General features: G+C 34.8%; 1 pseudogene; it reads left to right on the forward strand.

Moving 5' to 3' along the window:
- Window positions 1-2,260: 2,260 nt before the first annotated feature.
- Window positions 2,261-3,517, forward strand: LOC109079435 (annotated as a pseudogene).
- The last annotated feature ends 5,701 nt before the right edge of the window (window positions 3,518-9,218 follow it).

Raw genomic sequence — 9,218 nt, forward strand, 5'->3', positions numbered from 1 at the left:
TTTTACATAAACACTGTAATAAATGGATTAAATGGATGGACTGTTTGTTTTTGTTTTTGTTTTGTTTTGTATGAAATTGACATTTCTATGAAAATTAATCAAAGTAAATTCAAAGAAATGGAAACCGTGTGATCTTTCCTGCTAACACCCTGTGTTGGTTCACACTTAAAATAAGATGACCCAGGTAAAAAGAGTTACAGAGATAACAATCCTGTTTTATTACAGTTAGGTTCATTGGAACAATCCAAAATGTAGAAGCAAAATATTCTCATCTTTTCAGCAAGTAATATATGGTTTTAGATCCATTTCCTTTGCAAAATGTGTTAAAAATAAATTATATTTTAGGTTTTTAGTCATTAAACTGATGCCCTTTAGCAAGAGACTTAATCCAAAGCTTTATCCAGGACAACTGGAATACATTTGGTATTTTGAGAATTAAAAAAAAAAAGCGTTATATGTTTGTTAATTTCAAAGTCCTAATAAAACAAGCTAATTAAATGATCATGAGACATTTTATACATTGTCACTGTTTGTTTACATGAGAAGGCACAGGTTGATAATTTGCTCAAACTTATTATACTCATTATGTTTACTCCAATGAAAAAGCTCTAAATTAAGCAGTGACAACAGAATAAATGAGCATAGGGATCATCAGAAATTCCCGAAGTGATCAAGTGTGCAAAGTGAGGGGCACCTTTAACCACTCCAGAGCTAATTAAATTACCATCTACTTGACACAGCTGCTAATAATTAGCCACTCGTGACCAAGTTGCTCGAACAGTGAATGTTAATGAATATAAACTGACTTACAAAGTAAACAAAAGGGCAATTAACATGAAGATCCCCATGTGCACACGTTTTCAAGTTTGCATGTCTGAAAAACCATGTCAAGTGGGAAGTTCATTAAATTGTCGAATTATAAAAAATAAACAAATAAAAATTGATTATCGTCATGCATGCATCTATAGAGATGAGACTTTTGCTTGTGGTTTAATATGTTTAAGGCAAGAAAAGAACTTGTGTAACTGTTGTAAATGTAAATGAAGTTGTTGTTTTTTTACTTAGTAACTATTGCAGAAACAGAATTGTAGGGTGACGTGGATGGTGAATCCTGTCCCAGCATCTCAAACTTTAGGCAGGAAAACATCCCGGACAGATGCTGTATGTCTTTGAATTGTGGGGCAACTCACAACCAACACCAACTCAACCCAAAAAGGCTAAGCCATGACTTGCTCTGAGGTGCCACTCAAGTATTTTGTATATTACACAATTAACATGTGAAACACAAATATATATTTTGCACAACGGTCATGCTACTTTTACCATACAATGAAAGTGAATGAGACCAGGGATCATTGATTTGTTAATGATTTTGAATAGTATCTTAACGCAGCCTAGTTCACCACATTTTTTCAGTTGTGTGGGGCAGAGCAAAAAATTATTCACTTTTTCATACTTGATTTACTTAATGTTTGTGTTTAGTTAAATCTGAATTAATAACAATGACATTTCAAGTATCTTTTTATAATTTTACTATGCCATTCATTTGCAATTTCTTTATTCTTTTATTATTTTAATAAATAATATATACTGCAAAGCAATTAAATAATACATTTTAGTATGATTCCCAAATAAATTAATAACATTCTTTAAGCTCTGTTCATCATTGTGCATCAGCTACCCATATACTAAATATGTTATTATTTATTGCAGCACCTATATTGAATGTCGGATGATATGTATATCTGCACTTCCAAACACTCTTTTAAATAGCATTTTTAGAAAAGATTTGTTGTGAATAACTGTGTTCCAGTTTAACAAGTCCCAAATCCCTGTGCAATGCTGTGGGAGGTAAAGATAGAGTATTTAAGAGCAGTGAAGAGTTTGCTCAGTGGGGGGAGAGGCAGAAAAGAGAACAGACAGATACTGCATAAGACATACTGTTTTTAAGGGAAGACAGCAGAGCTTTAAACTAAATATGAATAACAATAATTTTGCTGATTTCTTCTTGACTATTTTTTATGCTTAATACATTGTATAGGTAACTATGTATTTTCTTTTTTTGTTGTTGTTGAGCTATGCTTTAGATTGTCTTTAAAATGTTTACATTTTTATGTATTTGAGAATGAGATTAATTAAACATATTAATCATTAATAAATACATTCAGTATAATGAGATTAAATAGCTTACAAATTCTGAGGAATAACTGCTGCTTATTCTTGTTACTTTATTTTTGAAGGTCTGTACTGCAAACTTTTAAAAAGTGGAATGGGTGACCGATCAGTCAACTTCTCTTTTACTGAATTCCAGTTGATTGGATTCACAGACCTAAAAGCGTACCGGCCGCTACTCTTCATTCCTTTTTGCATCATCTTAGTTTATACAGTATTTGCTAATGGCATTTTGATTATCATTATTGCAAAAGAGAGAAAATTACATGCTCCCATGTATATTCTAATTGGTTTGATTGCAGCTTTAGGGTTTTTTGCGCCAATACACTTTATTCCAAGGATGTTGGTTGGTTTTTTGTGGGAAATGAATACAATTACGCGGCATGAATGTCTAATACAAATGTTTTGTCTGCATTTTTTTGCTTGTTTTCAGTCCACCATCGTACTTGGGATGGCTGTGGACCGATATTTTGCAATTATTTATCCTTTGCGTTACAGTGATTTTGTAAATTTGACAAACTCGCTTATTTTCTTCGCAATTCTTAGCATTCGGAATGCTCTTAGCATTATTGCCATGGTTGGTCTAGTTGTGCCACTTACCTTTTGCAGAACAAATTTGATTTACCACAGTTACATCAATCATAAATCAATCTTTAAACTATATTACAAAAAAATAACTAAAAACTACATAACCCTTAGGTATAACATCCGCTGACTGTCTCCGTCAACACTTCTGATTTTTTGCTCTTACGTCATCATTTTTGTTGTTATATTTCGCTCACCTTCTGGTGAATCCCGCCATAAAGCCATTCACACATGTACCACGCACATAATGACCATAGTAATAGCCTATGCCAGTGTTATCGCTGCATTTGTTGGGTACAGAGTAGCTACAATACCCCGAGATGCACGTATCTTAACTAGCATAATGTATCATCTCGTTCCTGCAATATGTAACCCTGTCATTTATGGTCTCAGAACCAAAGAAATTAGAACTCAAATTGTGAAATGTTTCAAATATAATAAAATTGCCACATATTGATTGGCAAATACAATGCATGAAAGAAATTTATAACAAAAATAACAAGAAAGTTGATTATACTGTTTTATGGATTTGCTGTGTTTTGTTCCTGTTTTCTATGCACTTGCTTCTTGTTTATTGCAAAGGACACTGCTAATGTTGTACACATTTTTCTTGTTTTACCCCTTGTTATCCTCTGTAAATATTATCTTCAGTTTGTTCAGTTCTTTGTCTTGTGTTTGTATGTATTTTCCTGTGGTTTTCATTGTTTCCTCATGGATTATCTTCATTTTTGTTAATAATAAAAATTAAACTGCGTTTAGATCCACCTCATCCTCGTTTGCCTACCTGCTGTGACAATCACAATGTTCATACATTGTAAACTATATGTTGTCATTTCCCACAAAACTGAATAAACACTAGATGCATTCATTCAATTTTCAAATAAAGAAAGAAAAATTAATTATTGTCATGCATGTCTATATATGAGACTATCGATACTAAGTAGAACTTGTGTAACTGTACCAGCCACTTCTCTGTGAATATGCTTAGCATGTTATTACAGTGACCACTGTGATTTTACATTTATGTAAACCATCTTTATAAACACTTATAACCTCATCTATAACTACTACTACTTATTGATGAAATTTTACAATGAAAATAACCTCATTGTATCCTTTACCATAATCTCTTTATTCTCACAAAATGATTATTGACATTACACTAAAATCATGAACTCATCCATGTTTTTGAAAGCGCTTCTTTTCACACTGATCAGGAGCGGCACTATAATGTTTACACTGGTCGCTTTGGCTGCACCTTTGTCTTTTTGTGAGTCTAACGTTATCCATCATTGCTACTGTGACCACATGGCTCTTGTTAGCTTGGCCTGTGATTCAATAAGCAAAAATAATGCAATGGGATTGGTTGTGATTATCTGTTTTGTGGGAATTGACATATCAGTTATTTTCTTCTCCTATGTAAAAATCTTGCATGTCGTGTTGGGGGCTGCAGCCGGAGAGGATCGTTGGAAAGCATTTCATACCTATGGTACACACTTAATGGTTATGATGTGTTTTTACTTTGTAGGTAGTATCACCTTTCTTTCTCGAAATCTTAACATTCCAATCCCAGTTGATGTTAATACCTTTCTGGATGTGATGTATATAGTATTTCCTGCAAGTGTCAATCCAATTATTTATGGTGTGCGGACAAAAGAAATAAGGAATGCTTTATTGAAAATGTTCAAAACAAATATTAATAGAGTTTCCATTGTAAAGGTTTCAATGATAAAGATTTGAGTGTCTGGGCAGTCTTTTAATTTGACACTTTTTCTATCTAGTGATCACAGCTAATGAAACAGAAATGTTTGTAGTTCTGTAAGTAGACCGAAACAGTGATAATTACCAAATAAACCATGTTAATCTGCACCCTCTGAGAAACTTATGTCTGTTCAACTGTGAGTTTCAGAGAAACATCTTGTTAGTAAAGAAAACTCTCTTGATTTACTAACAAATGTCCACTTTGGTTAGCTTTTACATAAACACTGTAATAAATGGATTAAATGGATGCACTGTTTGTTTTTGTTTTTGTTTTTGTTTTGTTTTGTATGAAATTGACATTTCTGTGAAAATTAATCAAAGTAAATTCAAAGAAATGGAAACAGTGTGATCTTTCCTGCTAACACCCTGTGTTGGTTCACACTTAAAATAAGATGACCCAGGTAAAAAGAGTTACAGAGATAACAATCCTGTTTTATTACAGTTAGGTTCATAGGAACAATCCAAAATGTAGGAGCAAAACATTCTCATCTTTTCAGCAAGTAATATATGGTTTTAGATCCACTTCGTTTGCAAAATGTGTTAAAAATAAATTATATTTTAGGTTTTTAGTCATTACACTGATGCCCTTTAGCAAGAGACTTAATCCAAAGCTTTATTCAGGACAACTGGAATACATTTGCTATTTTGAGAATTAAAAAAAAGCATTATACTGTATGTTTAAGTTAATTTCAAAGTCCTAATAAAACAAGCTAATTAAATGATCATGAGACATTTTATACATTGTCACTGTTTGTTTACATGAGAAGGCACAGGTTGATAATTTGCTCAGACTTATTATACTCATTATGTTAACTCCAATGATAGAGCTCTAAATTAAGCAGTGACAACAGAATAAATGAGCATAGGGATCATCATAAATTCCCGAAGTGATCAAGTGTGAAAAGAGAGGGGCACCTTTAACTACTCCAGAGCTAATTAAATTACCATCTACTTGACACAGCTGCTAATAATTAGCCACTCGTGACCAAGTTGCTCGAACAGTGAATGTTAATGAATATAAACTGACTTACAAAATAAACAAAAGGGCAATTAACATGAAGATCCCCATGTGCAAACGTTTTCAAGTTTGCATGTCTGAAAAACCATGTCAAGTGGGAAGTTCATTTAATTGTCGAATTATAAAAAAAAAAAAAAAAAAAAATTGATTATCATCATGCATGCATCTATAGAGATGAGACTTTTGCTTGTGGTTTAATATGTTTAAGGCAAGAAAAGAATGTGTGTAACTGTTGAAAATGTAAATGAAGTTGTTGTTTTTTTTTACTTAGTAACTATTGCAGAAACAGAATTGTAGGGTGACGTGGATGGTGAATCCTATCCCAGCATCTCAAACTTTAGGCAGGAAAACACCCCGGACAGATGCTGCATGTCTTTGAATTGTGGGGCAACACACAACCAACCCCAACTCAACCCAGAAAGGCTAAGCCATGACTTGCTCTGAGGTGCCACTCAAGTATTTTGTATATTACACAATTAACATGTGGAACACAAATATATATTTTGCACAACAGTCACTTTTACCATACAATGAAAGTGAATGAGACCAGGGATCATTGATTTATTAGTGATTTTGAATAGTATCTTAACGCAGCCTAGTTCACCACATTTTTTCAGTTGTGTGGGGCAGAGCAAAAAATGATTCACTTTTTCATACTTAATTTACTTAATGTTTGTGTTTAGTTAAATCTGAATTAATAACAATGACATTTCAAGTATCTTTTTATAGTTTTACTATGCCATTCATTTGCAATTTCTTTATTCTTTATTATTTTAATAATTATTATACTGCAAAGCAATTAAATAATACATTTTAGTATGATTCCCAAATAAATTAATAACATTCTTTAAGCTCTGTTCATCATTGTGCATCAGCTACCCATATACTAAATATGTTATTATTTATTGCAGCACCTATATTGAATGTCGGATGATATGTATATCTGTACTTCCAAACAATCTTTAATCTGACAGTTAAAGGCAGTTCATCATTGAATTCAGTGATGTCATCATGCAGCTCAGTTCAGTTTAAATAGTATCTGTGCAATAATTTTCAATCAAGTCAACGATATCGCTGTAAATGAAGTGTCCCCAACTAAGCAAGCCAGAGGCGACAGCGGCAAGGAACCAAAAACTCCATCAGTGACAGAATGGAGAAAAAAACCTTGGGAGAAACCAGGCTCAGTTGGGGGGCCAGTTCTCCTCTGGCCAGACGAAACCAGCAGTTCAATTCCATGCTGCAGCAAAGTCAGATTGTTCAGAAGAATCATCTGTTTCCTGTGGTCTAGTCCCGGTGGTCGTCTTAGACAAGGTCTTTACAGGGGATCTGTCTCTGGGGCTCTAGTCCTGGTCTCCGCTGTCTTTCAGGGCTGTAGAGGTCCTTTCTAGGTGCTGATCCACCATCTGGGCTGGATACATACTGGATTCGGGTGACTGCAGTGACCCTCTGACTTGGATAGAGACTGGATCTGGTGGCTACGGTGACCTCGGAATAAGAGAGAAACAGACTAATATGAGCGTAGATGCCATTCTTCTAACGATGTAGCAAGTACATCGGGTGTTATGGGAAGTGTTCCCGGTTCCGCTTTACCTAATTAATGCAGCCTAAAAATCCTTTAACGGATTTTGATATTAGAAGTGTATTAGTATGTTATGTGTAAGCCAGGTTAAAGAGATGGGTCTTTAATCTAGATTTAAACTGTAAGATTGTGTCTGCCTCTCGAACAATGTTAGGTAGGTTATTCCAGAGTTTGGGAGCTAAATAGGAGAAGGATCTGCCGCCCGCAGTTGACTTTGATATTCTAGGTATTATCAAATTGCCAGAGTTTTGAGAACGGAGCGGACGTGGAGGATTATAATGTAACAAGAGCTCGTTCAAATACTGAGGTGCTAAACCATTCAGGGCTTTATAAGTAATAAGCAAGATTTTAAAATCTATACAATGTTTGATAGGGAGCCAGTGCAGTGTTGACAGGACCCGGGCTAATATGATCATACTTCCTAGTTCTAGTAAGAACTCTAGCTGCTGCATTTTGGACTAACTGGAGTTTGTTTACTAAGCGTGCAGAACAACTACCCAATAGAGCATAACAATAGTCTAACCTTGAGGTCATAAACGCATGAATTAACATTTCTGCATTTGACATTGAGAGCATAGGCCGTAATTTAGATATATTTTTGAGATGGAAAAATGCAGTTTTACAAATGCTAGAAACGTGGCTTTCTAAGGAAAGGTTGCTATCAAATAGCACACCTAGGTTCCTAACTGATGATGAAGAATTGACAGAGCAGCCATCAAGGCTTAGACAGCGTTCTAGGTCATTACATGCAGAGCTTTTAGGCCCTATAATTAACACCTCTGTTTTTTCAGAATTTAGCAGTAAGAAATTACTTGTCATCCAGTTTTTTATATCGTCTATGCATTCCGTTAGTTTTCCGATTTGGTATGTTTCGCCGGGCCGCGAAGAAATATAGAGCTGAGTATCATCAGCATAACAGTGAAAGCTAACACCATGTTTCCTGATGATATCTCCTAAGGGTAACATATAAAGCGTGAAGAGTAACGGCCCTAGTACTTAGCCTTGCGTTACTCCATACTGCACTTGTGAGCGATATGATACCTCTTCATTCACTGCTACGAATTGATGGCGGGCATATAAGTATGATTTAAACCATGCTAATGCACTTCCATTAATGCCAACAAAGTGTTCTAGCCTATGCAAAAGAATAGTGTGGTCAATAGTGTCGACGCAGCACTAAGATCCAATAGCACTAATAGAGAGATACAACCACGATCAGATGATAAGAGCAGGTCATTTGTAACTCTAAGGAGAGCAGTCTCAGTTCTATGATACGGTCTAAATCCTGACTGGAAATCCTCACAGATGCCATTTCTCTCTAAGAAGGAATATAATTGTGAGGATAATACCTTTTCTAGTATCTTGGAAAGAAAAGGGAGATTCGAGATCGGTCTATAATTAACTAGTTCTTTGGGGTCAGGTTGTGGTTTTTTTAATGAGAAGCTTAATAACAGCCAGTTTGAAGGTTTTAGGGACATACCCTAATAACAATGAGGAATTAATAATAGTCAGAAGAGGATCTATGACTCCTGGAAGCACCTCTTTTAGGAGCTTAGATGGAATAGGGTCTAACATACATGTTGTTGGTTTAGATGATTTAACAAGTTTATACAATCTTCCTCTCCTGTAGTAGAGAATGAGTGGAACTGTTCCTCAGGGGATCTATAGTGCACTGTCTGATGTGATACTGTAGCTGATGGCTGCATGGTTACAATTTTATCTCTAATAGTATCGACTTTAGAAGTAAAGTAGTTCATAAAGTCATTACTGCTGTGATGTTGAGAAATGTCAACACTTGTTGATGCTTTATTTTTCGTAATTTTTCAAATAGAATTTTTAGAAAAGATTTGTTGTGACTAACTGTGTTCCAGTTTAACAAGTCCCAAATCCCTGTGCAATGCTGTGGGAGGTAAAGAGTATTTAAGAGCAGTGAAGAGTTTGCTCAGTGGGGGGAGAGGCAGAACAGAGAACAGACAAATACTGCATAAGACATACTGTTTTTAAGGGAAGACAGCAGAGCTTTAAACTAAATATGAATAACAATAATTTTGCTGATTTCTTCTTGACTATTTTTTATGCTTAATACATTGTATAGGTAACTAT

The sequence above is a fragment of the Cyprinus carpio genome, chromosome B15, assembly GCF_018340385.1.
Source record: "Cyprinus carpio isolate SPL01 chromosome B15, ASM1834038v1, whole genome shotgun sequence".
Classification (NCBI taxonomy): Eukaryota; Metazoa; Chordata; class Actinopteri; order Cypriniformes; family Cyprinidae; genus Cyprinus; species Cyprinus carpio.